Here is a 14,960-nt window from a genome sequence, read left to right as displayed (position 1 = left end):
CCCAAACACCCTCCCTCACTATGAATCAAATCCAAGAGGAGCACTTACTTCTGAGAGAGTGAGGACTTCAGAGGTCAGCCTCACTAATCAAAAGGCAGGACCTCAATTCTTTCTGTGTGTCCTGATCCTCATTAGCAGTTGAAACATCTTCCCTGGCATTTCATACTGCCTTCATTAGGCCATACCAAAAGAGAGTTTACAAGGCCTATAAATTATATGATACCATTTGAGGTAAGTAATGCAAGCAGATGTGATAAAGCTGCATACTCTGGCCTTGAAGGGGCTCCAAAGAAAACTGTCGTCTGCCAACAAGTCTGGTTAAAGTAGGAATCATCAGCATTCTTTCTCTTATTTGTCCTATTTATGTAGCACTTTAGGGATCCAGAGAAAAGAAGTAAGTGAACATTATTCTTGGCTGCATGATCATCCTTGTCTTTTTCTCTTGATAGTTCTCTGTAGTAGAAAACTCCTAATATGACACATTGACAACACAAGGCAGGGTACCGTAGAGATGAAACTTCTCTAAAATAAATATCACTTTCTAGGAGGCAGAAGAGTTCAGAAGAGTTGCCATTAGCCATGAATATCTGTTCTTTGTAAACACCAGGGTGGCTCAAACCTCTATCTTTCATTTCACCACAGTTGGATTCCAGAGCTTATATTTTCTTTCCCAGAGAGCTTCCAATTCTCAAGGCCAGCTTCAAAGGCAAGATTCCATTCAGTCCGAAGTGTCAATACTCCTGTCTTAATAAGATATAAAATGTTCCTATACCCTCTTCTTTTACCCACACCAATTCTCACTTTCATATTTCCACTAGTTTATAATCACATGTCCTCACTGAGATATTAGGTGAAATGAGAATGGTAATTTATTTAAGCATATCTCTTGTCAATTTGGCTCCCCAGGTGGCTCAGTTGATAAAGAAACTGTCTGCAATGCAAGAGACCCAGGTTCAATCCCTGCATCAGGAAGATCCCCTGGAGAAGGGAATGGCAACCCACTCCAGTATTCTTACCTGGAAAATTCCATGGACAGAGGAACCTGGCAGGCTATAGTCCATGCGGTCGCAAAGAGTCAGACACAACTGAACAACTAACACACTTGTCAATTTAGGACTTCCCATTCGGTGCTAGTGGTAAAGAACACACCAGCCAATTCAGGAGATGTAGGTCAATCCCTGGGTCAGGAAAATCCCCTGGAGGAGGACATGGCAATCCAGTATTCTTGCCTGGAGAATCCCTTGGACAGAGGAGCCTGGCAGGCTACAGTCCATAGGGTCGCACAGAGTTGGGCACAACTGAAGCAACTTAGCAGGCACACCCACTGTCAATTTAGCTATGAACAAAAGGTGAGGGACTGGCATATACATCTAAAGAAGACATGGGATGCCAAGTTGGAATTTGGAATTAAGCTTCCTAAAATGACAAAACTATAATTTAAGTACTTAGTTTACTTACTCTAGATTGTACAAATTCCCCAGCGATCTTAGGGAAATGGAAGAAAAAGTAATTAATTTTTAAAAATATATAAGATATTATATAAGACTATGATGACATTTATGCTTCTTCTGTAGCTATCTGTACATGGTACTACATACACAGGCTGTCCACAGAGAAGAATCAAAATGTGGGCGTTCCCTGCTTTGAAAACTAAGAGCTAAATTAAGGAAAGAGAGACGGGGGAGAGAAGGAAAAGAAAACCTAAATTCTTGATCTGCTAAAATTTACACTTAAAATATATGCCTTAGAAAAATACACATGCCAGAATTCAAGTAGGTAACAATATGCTACTTTTTTATCCTGGTCTGTTTTAGAAAAATCTGCTCCTTGGTAAATGAATATGTTTATACTTCAAGTATATTTTTAATAGCTAACATTTCAAGTCCATACAACATTTGTTTTAATAGAATTTGATATTCTAAAAATAAGAAAAGAAGAAACGTTTCACTTTACAAAAAAATTTACAACCAGGTTTCTTTATGTGCTAGGATCCTTTGGGAATTCTAATGTGATTACACCTATTAAAACTAAATGCATATATAAATTTTCAGAATTCGATTTCTTGTGTATAAGTTACACCTCTCTGGCAAGAGCTGTAATCATTCTCAATTCCTGAAATGTTAATTTCTCAAAAGTCCTCTCCTCCTCTCCACCCTTAATCTTCTGTAATTCATCTTCAGTGAGCTCACCCAGAAATCTCCTACATCAAAACCATAACTCTTTTTCCTAGTGCCAACCAAAGAAATACCAAAGGACAGACATTTCCTTAATTAGGTAATGTAGTGCCATCAGCAAATCCAGCAAAACTGGATATTTCAAACTTCAAAATAACTCAAAGGACCCAAATCATCTGACAGCCAACAATATTTACCAGTTGGGACTTCAGATAACGTAAATGCAGTGATCTTTCTTTTAAAAAAAAAAAAATGGAACCCTTTGTCCATTGTGGAATACAAAGAGCAGCGGGCAGTCACGTAAACGTAGACAGACAAAAACATAGATCTATTAACCAACAAAAAGGAGGAAGAGAGGTCAGCTTACACTAATTAATCCCAGTCCTTAGATCTGCCCGTGTTTCCACAGCTACAAACAGCGGAGACAGAAGTCCAAATCTATCCTAACCTGAAGCCAAGCTCTCTGAATACTTGCATGCTGTCTCCTGATTTTCTGCTCTGAGTGATTATCTGAATCATGAACGCGGTAAGTGAACACGCTTTACGTTGCATCCTGGCGGAACTGTGGTTGTGTTGCTTTGTTCTGAGGGAAGTGCTAATGTTCTTAGCTTCCACCAAGCTCATTTCTGTTTTGCTTGATCATGAAATAAGCTATATTTTAGTTCAAATACAAAGAAAGGGGGAGAGGAAAAGCCATCAGAGAAGCTGAAAGAAATTTAAGCAAACAGGAAGAAAGAAGCAAACGATAAAGTGAAGCTTGGTGCAGAAGAGATAAACCATGAATGTGAGGGGAAGAGAAAAGGAGATAAAATGGACCGATCTAGAGGGTGCAAATACAAAAAGATTTAGGGACTTCCTCTAGTGGTGGCAGACTGGGTAATCTGGGCCGATTCTCTTGCTGAAGGAAACTAAAATAACTCTGTAAAATATAAAAATCATGATTTTTAAAGCATCAAAAAGCTAAAAAGAGAGTGTCGAATTACCAAGCCAAGATCTACCAAGAAATAGAAATCCAATGATGTGTGTCTGGCATTTTGCCAAATGCATGTCGGCCAATCTTCAAGACTCGGCTGAGAGGCTCAACGGTGGTTTTGGCGTCTTCATGGGGCCAGAGGAACAAAATGTAAGTACTTCTGATAGGAAAACTTACAAAGCTTCACTGAGAGTAAGAGAGATCTAAATAAATGGAGAGCTATACCATGTTTACGAATTGGAAGACTTAGTATTGTATCAATGCCCCAAGACACAAATAAACCTAAGTAATAGAACAGTTACTAGACATGGGCTCATTCATAAATGGCACTGGGTATATTATAGATGTGGCATTCATGGAGTGGGGAAAGGATAGCTGACACAATTGGATATGTATATGAGGAAAATAAATTTTATTTCCAACCTCTTCCTCCTTCATTATCTGCACACCAGACACACACATTAGAAACATTCCTGCATTTTGTGCGTTTGGACACATATCAAAGAATATTTATAGAAATACTGTGCGTAAGAATAAAATTTTTAAAAATCAAAACAAGTCCATAAAGAGTAGAATGAATAAATAAAACATGGACTGTGTATCCAATGAAACACTATAGTGCCAAGAAAATGAATGTCACAACACGGATTAATCTCAAATACAATGTTAACAATTTTAGTTACAGAAAACCAAAAACATAATTCTACTTATATAAAATAAGAACATGCAAAACTAAGACTATATTGTTCAGAGATGTTAACATATATCATAAAACTATAAAGAAAAGTAAGAAACTGATAAATGCAAAATTCAGAAGAGTGGATACCTCTGGGGAAAGAGGACTGGATGAGGAAAGCACTGCATATTAATAACGTGTTGTTCTTTTTCTTAAATCAAGTGGTAGGTGCTAGATAGTCCTTGAATTCTGACTGCTCTTTTCTATCTATTCACAAGTTAATAGAAATGTAATAAATACATACGTGTGCCCAATACTGAAGAGCCAAGTTTGAACTTAATATTCAGATATAGTCAAAACCAAAGCTGGGGTCACCATCTGTGATGGGATGACCATTTGTGATACGGTCATCCTAAAGGAGATCAGTCCTAGGTGTTCATTGGAAGCTGAAACTCCAATACTTTGGCCACCTCATGCAAAGAGTTGACTCATTGGAAAAGACCCTAATGCTGGGAAGGATTGGGGGCAGGAGGAGAAGGGGATGACAGAGGATGAGATAGTTGGATGGCATCACCGACTCGATGGACATGGGTTTGGGTAAACTCCAGGAGTTGGTGATAGACAGGGAGGCCTGGCGTGCTGCAATTCATGGGGTCGCAAAGAGTCGGACACAACTGAGCGACTGAACTGAACTGAACTGAACACCATCACAGAATGAAATTCTTGAGACAAAGATGCATCTGAAAATTTTTCCACAAAATAAACTGAATCATGACTTCAATCTTATTGCTTAAAGTATTACCTCTCAAATGTGTGTAACGTTGGCAGTATAGTGCAGAAATAAACATTTCCTAGCTCTGTTGATTGCTGAATTGCTCCTATGTGTGGTCAATGTACAGCACACTGACAATATCAAATAGGTTAGCAAAAAAGGAAGATATTTTCTGCCACCTCTAGTCAGAATAGGCTACTGCTGCTAATAACGTTGCCCTTCCCCTCTGGTAGCAACTGGTTTCAAGTGGTCTTGTCTTTGCTGCACCTTCTGGACTTCAAACTTTTGTTAACAGTAATTATGCAATTTCATTGAAGCCACCTCACAAACAGAGTTTCCGTGCATTGCTTGAAGACGCTTTCTGAACATTTTCAGAAGCAAAGGAAATTTTTTTGCTCTCGCCTATTTTTTATTTTTAATATTTTATGCATGACTTACTACTTTAATTTGGATCTAAAAATGTGGCAATAGAATACCATAACTGACTTTTAAGATAGTCTCTGAATTTGATATTCAAAATAGTTTCTGAAATTCTATTTGCAATCTTAGCTTTCATTGGATGCACAGCCATTTCAGCATCTCCCCTGGAGCAGCATAAGAAATGCATCCTTATAGCAGGTATCGTGCTGAAATGCCTGCACTATCAAGCTCATCCATTAGGTTACTTCTTCAACAGGATGGAGTTCATCAGCAAATGAACTGTTTTACCTTCAGGAAACCCACTAATTCTAAGTCCTGCTTATTGGTATTATTTTGTGTTCAAGTAGACTTTTAGACATGTAGTAACCGCTCCTCCATTTTATTTGACTATTTTTTATGAGTACAGTACTTGACAAAGCAATTCCCAAACCTCTTGGATGTCATGGTGTCTGTCTGATGAGGAAGGATAGTAAGTGGCCCACAGGTAGCACTAGTGGTAAAGAACCCTCCTGCCAATGCAGGAGACATAAAAGATATGGGTTCAATCCCTGGGTTGGGAAGATGCCCTGGAGAAGGGCACGACAACCCACCACAGTATTCTTGCCTAGAGAATCCCATGGACAGAGGAGCCTGGCAGGCTGCAGTCCATGGATTTGCACAGAATCAGACACGGCTGAAGCAACGTAATGCCTGGCATGCAGCAAGTCTTCAATTTAAAAAATTGTTGAATGAATACATGAGTCCCTTTAGTTATAAAACTTTTTTCTTTATTTTTTAGAAATTATTATATTAAAAACTATTAAGATTGTAAAGTTTAAGTATTGGTCTCACTGTTGTTGTTGTTCAGTTGTCCAGCCATATCTGACTCCCTGCAATCCCATGGACTGCAGCATGCCAGGCCTCTCTGTCCTTCACCATCTCCTGAAGTCTGCCCAAGTTCATATCCATTGCATCGGTGATGCCATCTAGCCATCTCACTATTGGTAAGTTGGTCTCACTATTCAGCTCAAAATATGCCATGTAAGCTGTGGCTTTGCTCTTCAGTTTGAGAAGACCAAACCACCAGATACCCACTCCAGTGTCATTTCTGCAATCCCTGAAATGACAATTTCTGGCTTACTAGCTTGTTGAGAGATGCTCGGATCTCAGATAGTCGACAACATAGCAAATTCGCTTGAAAAAATATTCTTAAAAATGAACCTCAATGCAACATCATGTATTGTCATTGACACTACAAAAAAGACACCATGAAGGTTATAAATGATTTAAGACTTAGAAGATAGGATGCTATGCTCACATCCTTCACTGGTGTGTTCAGAAAGGAATTACAGTACAAGAACCATCCTAAGATTACCGGCGGTAAGGTGCAAGCGAGTGTGCTAAGTCTCTTTAGTCATGTCCAACTGTTTGTGACCCTATGGACTGTAGCCCATCAAGCTCCTCTGTTCATGATATTCTCCAGGCAAGAATACTGGAATAGGTTGCCATGCCGTCCTCCAGTGGATCTTCCTGACCCAGGGATTGAACCCACATCTTTTCATCTCCTGCACTGGCAGCAGGGCTCTTTACCACTAGCGCCACATGTGGGCAACTTACTATCCTTCCTCAGCAGATAGACCTCACGACATCCGAGAGGTTTTGGAACTGCTTTGTCAAATACTGTACTCATAAAGTTCCACTCCTCATGGAGCTTACCTTTTAGTTTAGAGGGGGTAATAAGGAACAAACAATAACAATAAATATATAAACAAGTGCCAAGTGTTGATAAACATCATGTGGAAAATTAAACACAGAAAAAGAAGCATAAGTAGGTGGAGGAGGGGAGGAGTGAAAAGCTATTTCTTAAAGCATGCTTGGGGAAGTTCTCATGGATAAGGTGACATTTGAACAGAGAACTTAAGAAAAACATATTTGTAAGCTTTCAAAAGCAGTATTTTTTTTAATGAATAGCAAAGCTATATCAGACTCTTGAAAACAGAGAATAGTTTCATGAAATTATTATCAGACAAAAACAGAATTCAAGATCTAAAGTTGTTTATAATAGCAAAAAAATTTGCTAACTTAAAGACATTCAAAGGAGAATTGTTAAATAAACCGTGGTAAATTTATAAAATTAAGTAATGGGTAGCCATTAAAGAATGACACAGCTATCCATATCATATTATTGAATTTCAGAAATAGATTATATAATATAATAAAAAAATAATTACCGATATATGGCTTTTTAAAGTCTGGAAGATTATACAACAGACTTTTAATAATGGAACATCAGGGGAATAAAATTCTTGGAGCAACAAGAAGATCTTGGTTTCCACTTATGCAAGTCTATATTATTTTAAAATTTTACAAAAAATGTTTATCATAATAAAATTGCTGTTGCATAAGTGTTTTTAAATAACTCAAGGGAAATTAAATGTTTTATACTGATGAAGAGTATCACTCAAATTAAAGATATTACTTCCATTAACCTTCCTTACATAAAGAAAAATATACTTTATAAGGCAAGAATAGAGTCACATAAATTTAATAACAGTAGAATGATTTCACTTACCGTTCTAATTTTCCATAAACCAACTGGGCAAAAATAATGATAAAGGTGATTTAAATTCTGTCATTAGTAAGTTTCATTTCAGTGCTGGTAACTAACCCTCAATTCTAGACAATACAACTTGCTTTTCAAATCCTATGAAAAAAATATAAAAATTTGTCACACATTATGCTACAAAGAAAGTTTTCATATTAGATAAATTTCAAGGAGCAATAACTAAGTCAACTTCTTTATTCACAATGCAAAAAAATTGCTAAGGTTTTGAAACTGAAAGAAAATTTAACCACTTAGAAATTAATTAAAGGTCATTTTCCAAAGTAATTCTTAGATCAAAGAGGAAAATCAACACTTACATATGTTTAATATTAAGTAATAATAATAATACCACAATCTTGAAGTGTCTGAAAGCACCCATAGCTGTTACCTGAAGGAAATTTATACCAGTAAACTTTTATACAGAAAAAAAGTGCTCACAGTAAAGAAGCATTGAACTAAAGAAGCAAAGAAAAAGCTAAATCAATGTAAAAACAAAAATCAATATAAGAAGAAATAAATTTATAAAAGCAGAAATCAATGAATTAGTAAAATAATAGAATTGATCAAGAGCAACTTCTTTAAAAATACAAATAAATGTAGAAAATAAAACTATATTTTCAGGTACTACATGTGAAGATGTTTCCAGGGACCCACATTTTAAATTTCTAAAAAAAGACCAAAAATTCATGGAAGAGTTTTAAAAAGCTATATTTCTAAAATCAGGTTTCAAATGAAAAATAATACTAACCTCTGCATCAATACTATTATTCACCCCACCCAGTCATAAAGTGATATGGACTTTCCTGGTGGCTCAGAGGTAAAGAATCTGCCCACAATGCAGGAGACCTGGGTTCGATCCCTGGGTCGGGAAAATCCCCTGGAGATGGAAAACCTCTCATCACAAATACCACATACTCCAGAAGACCTGGATCTCAAGTGACTCACTCCCTCTCCTTGTCCTCTTATTACACAGATCTTTTTCCCTTATGGCCTGAAATGCATACCCTATGCTGTGAAGTGTGAGAGCTACCCCTTACATCCATAAGAATGAAGTCCACGTACTCAAAACTGTAAGATAAAATAATTGAAGGAGTCAAATCCCTGGATGACAGCCCTGGATGCTCATTTATGGACTTTTTAATTCATGAGAAAACAAACCTATTACTTGCTTAAATTACAGTTTATTGTGGTTTCTGTTGCTTAAAACTGAATGCCATCCTATCTAATACATCTCAAAGGAAAAGAGCTTTGAAAAACTGTGTTTGTTGTAACCCATGTAATAGGAACAAATGATCTGTAATCAGATCTTGAAATGAAAATGTAAATGGTCAAATAACAGACCGAATGGACATTGCTGTAGAACAAATTAATGAGTTCTGAGAGCAGATTGAGGAATTCTGTATCACAATGAAACAGCAAAAGAAATGGAGACCATCAACACAGTTGTATTATTTTTCTCAGGTGAAGTAATAACGTACCACAGTCTGGATGGCTTAAACAACAAAAATTTATCCTCAGTGCCGGAAATTAAACTTCCAAGATCAAATTATTGACAAGGTTATTCCTTCTAAGGGTTATGAGGAGGAATCTGTTCTATGTCTCTCTCCTAGCTTCTGCAGGTTTCCTGGCAACCTTTGGTACGGGCAGGCGTGCACGTTCAGTTGCGTCCAACTCTTTGTGACCCCATAGACTGTAGCCTGCCAGGCTCCTCTGTCCATGGAATTTTCCAGGCAAGAATACTGGAGTCGAGGGGAAAAAGGATACTGGAGTGGGTGGCCATTTCTTACTCCAGGGGATCTTCCTGACCCAGGTATTGAACCCACACCTCCTGCATCCCCTGCATGGGCAGGCAGATTCTTTACAACTGTGCCATCTGGGAAGCCCTTTGGTATTCCTTGGCTTATAGATGCATCACCCAAATCTCTGCCTTCAAATTTACATGATATTCTTCCTATGTATGTACCTGTGTCCAAAATTCCCCTTTCTTATAAGAACACTAGTCACATATAATCTCATCTTTAATTATGTCTGCAATAGCACTATTTCCAACAAGGTCACATTCTGAAGTACTGGGGTTTGAGACTTTAACATATGAATTTGGGGAGAGGGGCCAAATTCAATCCATAACAGCTATTAAAGACAAGGAGAGAAGAGAAAGAAGCCCTCATATCCATGCCATAGAAATTACAGAAGGTGAGAAGGGACAGAATTAAGGAATAGAATATTTTTAAAAAATAAAAAAAGGCAGAAAATTTCCCTGAGCCAAATGATATGTCTATATGTAGAAAGAATCCATTGAGTACCAGGCAGGATGAAAAATAAAAAGACCAACTCCTTGTCAAATTGTAATAAAATCTGACAATAAGAGCAACAATGTTTTTAAGCATCCAAAATAAAAAATAAAGATTACACTTCAAAACAACAAAAATTAGATTAACATTACACTTCATATCAACACTGATGGAAGCAAGAAAACAATGGAGCAATATGCTCAACATCTAAGGAAAAAAATGTATTTCTGAGGTACAGAAAATTATAATACAAGTAAGAGAGCAAATTAGAAATGGTATCAGGTTGCCACTAAGTAACCTGATCCAACTGCAGTTTCATGGGCAGGGCCTGATTAGTTCCAGCCAATCAGAGCAATCCCATCCTCTTGCTAGGGCTGGGCTTCAAATGAGTAGATGACATATTTGAGCTGAGACACCAAGAGAAATCTGCTGGGCTTCTGGAATAAAATCCCTCCTCACTTTCCTTGGACTGGATCCCTTCCTTCCATTGGAAGCAAACATGGAAAATACCAGCCATTGCTCTACCAGTCATCCCACAGCCACAAAAGAGCCAGATACAAGATAAAACCAGCAACCATGGGGTTCTTTCTCCTGGGGATCTGCAAGAGAATTAAATCTTACTGAAAATTTTCTCAGTTCTCCCAAGAATGATACATACCTAGGGACATGCTAGATGCAGAGAAGATAAGCTAATTTATTATATTCAATAGATGCCTTATGTCATTAAAGCTTAATTTCTGGGAGGGGAGGCCTCAATACACCGTGACCCACAGGCCAGATTCAGCCCACCACCTGTTTAATTGGAACCCCAGGCTCACTTTTTACATACTGCCAGTGGCTGCTTTCACACAAAAAAGGCAGAGTTGAGTAGTTGTGGCAAAGGCCTGCAACACCTAAAACAATTACTATCTGTCCCTTTATAAGAAAAACTTGCCAACCCCACTTTAGAGAAACCTCAATGAGAAGGTCTGTAAATACATCTGGCTTTGTCCAGCTTGGCCTTTGCATCATCATCAACGAGGAGGGGGAAGGAGAACAGGTTACTAATGAGCCTTGCTGAGATTTTACTTCTGCCTGTGACCAACAGAGGGCCTAGGCTCCTTCCTTCATCTAGAACCCCGTCACAGGGTTGTTACAAGGATGAAGTGAGCCAATAACTGTACAGCAGTTGGAATGTTACCTGGCACAGAGAAAGTGATCAGTGAATGTTAGCTCTTGCTCCAAAACTGATACCAACTACCATTTACTTCTCACACTGTTCTACAGTAGACAATTTGGCCTGAGCTCAGCAAGTTGGTTCTTCCGATATTGGCCAGACTTGCTCTTGCAGCTGCAAACAGCTGCAGGTCAAATTTGGGTAATTTTGCTTCTGGAGGTTGCCTGATCCAGGATGGTCCCATTGACATATCTGGTGACTGGCTACCTACCCCATGGCCACTGGACCATGTGGCATTTAGAAAGCCTCTCATTCCCCGCCAGGCTAGCTTAGCTTTTCACATGGTGGTTAGAAGTTTCCAAAGAGACTGAAGTGAGAAAGGCTTCTTAACATCTAGGCTTGGAGCTGGTACACCATCATGTTCAGTGCATTTTATTAAAACAAATCACAAGACCAGTTCACATTCAAGGAGTGGGAATAGATTTTACGTCTTGATGGAGAACCAAGAGTCACTTTGCAAAATCACATGCATACAGGAAAGAAGAATTGCAATCATTTATATAACCAAACCACAACATGAAGTTAATATATCTTAGGGTTAGTCTCTTAGTCATGTCCGACTCTTTGTGACCCCATAGACTGTAGCCTGCCAGACTCCTCTGTCCATGGGATTTCCCAAGCAAGAATACTGAAGTGGGTTGCCATTTTCTTCTCCAGGGGATCTTCCTGACCCAGGGGTCAAACCCAGGACTCCTGCATTGCAGGCAGACTCTTTACCATCTGAGCCACCAGGGAAGCCAATATATTTTAACTTAAATCTAATCCCTTTCCTTCACTGTCTCCCAGAGTTTGCTCAAACTCATGTTCATTGAAACCATACAACCATCCCATCCTCTGTCATCCCCTTCTCTTGCCTTCAATCTTTCCCAGCATCAGGATCTTTTCCTATGAGTCAGCTCTCACATCAAGTGGCCAAAGTATTGGAACTTCAGCTTTAGCATCAGTCCTTCCAATGAATATTCAGAGCTCATTTCCTTTAGGATTGACTGATTTGATCTCCTTGCTGTCCAAGGGATTCTCAAGAGTCTTCTCCAACACCACAGTTCAAAAACATCAATTCTTCAGCACTCAGCCTTCTTCATGGTCCAACTCTCACATCCATACATGACTGCTGGAAAAACCATAGCTTCGAATATACGGACCTTTGTCGGCAAAGTGATGTCTTTCCTTTTTAATATGCTGTCTAGGTTTGTCATAGCTTTTCTTCCAAGGAGCAAGTATCTTTTTCTTCGTGGCTATAGTCACTGTTTGCAGTGATTTTGGAGCCCAAGAAAATAAAATCTGCCACTGTTTCCATTTTTCCCCATCTATTTGCCATGAAGGGATGGGACTGGATGCCATGATCTTAGTTTTCTAAATGTTGAGTTTTAAGCCAGCTTTTTTACCCTCCTCTTTCATCCTCATCAAGATGCTCTTCAGTTCCTCTTTGCTTTCTGCCATGAATACACACAATAACAAACCATCAAATTCAGCTAATTGATCCTAGCTCTTCCATCTATGGCAACATGCTGAGCTTATTCTTGAATTTCAATTCCTCTCTAAATAAAACTGTGAAATAAAATTCTAGTTTTGTTTTAAATGTATAAAGTGCATCTTAAATGCAAAAAATTTTATCTCCCGATTTTTTTAACTTGTCATGAACCTCTTCACAATGTACTAAACCAAGCATTGCAATATATCAATCACATCATCTTTAAAAATAAAAGAGTACCTTGACTTTTTCCTCCACTTGACAATAGAAACAATAAATAATGATGAAAATTGGAGAAGAAGCTAACAGTGTTCTGGAGCATCCCAGTGTTTTTCTCCAAACGTGTAAATCATTAAGTATTCAAATGATTAATACATTCATAATCAAGCTTACCAGAAAAAATCATTTATAATTCCACCCTTGACTATCTAGATTCATTAGTGCTTTTAAGCAAATTAATGTCTACACATTCCAGGGCCTAACAAAGTATCATAGTGTTTCCTATTACTTTACATATTGACTTGCCAATGCTTCTTTTATTGATAAAATTTGTTTCCTCTCCTCTACTCCCAGTTTTGGGAATGGTATATATCTACCCTCTTTCTAAGGCCTAGTTCCATCACAGAAGAGGATCTTTTGAAATACAACTGGAAAAAAAGAAGAAACACACTGACTTTTTTAATTTATTTTTAATTGAAGGATAATTACAATATTGTGTTGGTTTCTGCCATACATCAACATGCCTCAGCCGTAGGTATACATATGTCCCCTCCCTCCCACCTCCCACCCCACCCCATCCCTCTAGGTTGTCACAGAGCCCCAGTTTGAGTTCCTTGAGTCATACAGCAAATTCCCACTGGCTATCTATTTTACATATGTTAGTGTGTATGTTTCCATGCTGCTGCTGCTGCTGCTGCTAAGTTGCTTCAGTCATGTCCAACTCTGTGCGACCCCATAGACAGCAGTCCACCGGGCTCCCCCGTCCCTGGGATTCTCCAGGCAAGAACACTGGAGTGGGTTGCCATTTCCTTCTCCAAAGCATGAAAGTGAAAAGTGAAAGTGAAGTCGCTCAGTCATGTCCGACTCAGCAACCCCATGGACTGTAGCCTACCAGGCTCCTCCGTCCATGGGATTTTCCAGGCAAGAGTACTGGAGTGGGGTGCCATTGCCTTCTCCGTTTCCATGCTAGTCTCTCCATTTGTCCCACTCGTATTGACTTTTAGCATAACAATGACAAGAAGAAGAGTGGGGAGAAGGAGAAGAAGGCACAATAGCAAACACTTGCAAATCACTTAGGCTATACCAGGCACTCTTCTAAGTCTTTTACACATATTAATTTATTAATCCTCAAAAAATCCTACATTATGGATGTGTTTATTTTCTTCATTTTATAGAAGAGAAGACTAGGAAACAGAAGTGAACCAAGTTTCTGTGGTGGCAGGGATGGCAGCTCCACATGGGTTCAGAAACATAGGTTCCCTCCCACCAAGACAAGTCCAGCTACTGCCACTGCTGAGCCCTCATCCCCCAGAGGTAGAGACCAGCATTGAGCCCTCAATATGGCACCACTCACTGTTAGACACTTTCCACCTTAAAGGAACAGCAGTTTATTCTTATCAGAATGAATATTTATATTTGCCAGCGGAGCATAGAGAACAGACTTGTGGACACAGGAAGGGTGGGGAGGGAGGCAGAGGGAGAGACGAATTGAGAAAGTAGCAATGACAGAAAACCACTACCATGTTTAAAATAGATAGCTAGAGGGAAGCTGCTGTATAGCACAGGGAGCTCAGCTCAGTGCTCTGTGATGACCTAGAGGGATGGGATTGGGGGGTAGAAAGGCTCAAGAGGGAACGGATATATGTATGCATATAGCTGATTCACTTTGTTGCATAGCAGAAACTAACACAACATTGTAAAGCAATTATATTCCAATAAAAAATAAAAATAATAAAATAATATATTTTTTAAAAAAGAGTCTATTTTTACTCCAGATCACCTTCCCTGCCTGCATTGTCTCCATCAGCTCCAGCATTGGGGGGGGCGGTACCAGATGCCTCAGCCACCAACATGGTATTCCATACTGTATCACCTCAGACCAAGGAGTCCCTTTTAAGGCAAAGGAGGTGTGACAATGGGCCCATGACCAAAGGATTCACTGTTCCTACTATGTACCCCATGACCAGAAGCTATATGTATGCGTATATGTATATCCCCTCCCTCTTGAGCCTCCCTACCCCCCAACCCCACCCCTCTAGGTCATCACAGAGCACTCAGTTGAGCTCCCTGTGCTATACAGCAGCTTCTCTCTAGCTATGTTAGTCACTTAGTCCTGCTCGACTCTTTGTGACCCCAAGGACTGTAGCACACCAGGCTCCCCTGT

At 39.0% G+C, this 14,960-nt stretch overlaps 1 protein-coding gene across 6 annotated transcripts in view; it reads right to left on the bottom strand.

Annotated features, from left to right (window-relative positions):
- RCHY1 (ring finger and CHY zinc finger domain containing 1) overlaps positions 1-14,960 on the bottom strand; it is a 121,156-nt gene that overhangs the window by 11,538 nt on the left and 94,658 nt on the right. For 2 of the 6 annotated variants that reach the window (XR_014081084.1, XR_014081058.1), the window contains exons 9-10: positions 7,567-7,698; positions 49-744 (exon numbers count right to left, since the gene is read on the bottom strand). The exons of 2 other annotated variants lie outside the window; for them this stretch is intronic. The gene's annotated coding sequence lies outside the window, so the exon portion shown is untranslated. The remainder of the gene's footprint in view (positions 1-48; positions 745-7,566; positions 7,699-14,960) is intronic. 2 more of the 6 variants (XR_014081060.1, XR_014081081.1) reach the window with 1 other exon arrangement.

Source organism: Giraffa tippelskirchi, chromosome 1 (assembly GCF_054371585.1).
Source record: "Giraffa tippelskirchi isolate mGirTip1 chromosome 1, T2T-mGirTip1v1.2.pri, whole genome shotgun sequence".
Classification (NCBI taxonomy): domain Eukaryota; kingdom Metazoa; phylum Chordata; class Mammalia; order Artiodactyla; family Giraffidae; genus Giraffa; species Giraffa tippelskirchi.
Note: the sequence above shows the minus strand (reverse complement) of the source record. Positions and strands in the feature narration are given on the sequence as shown.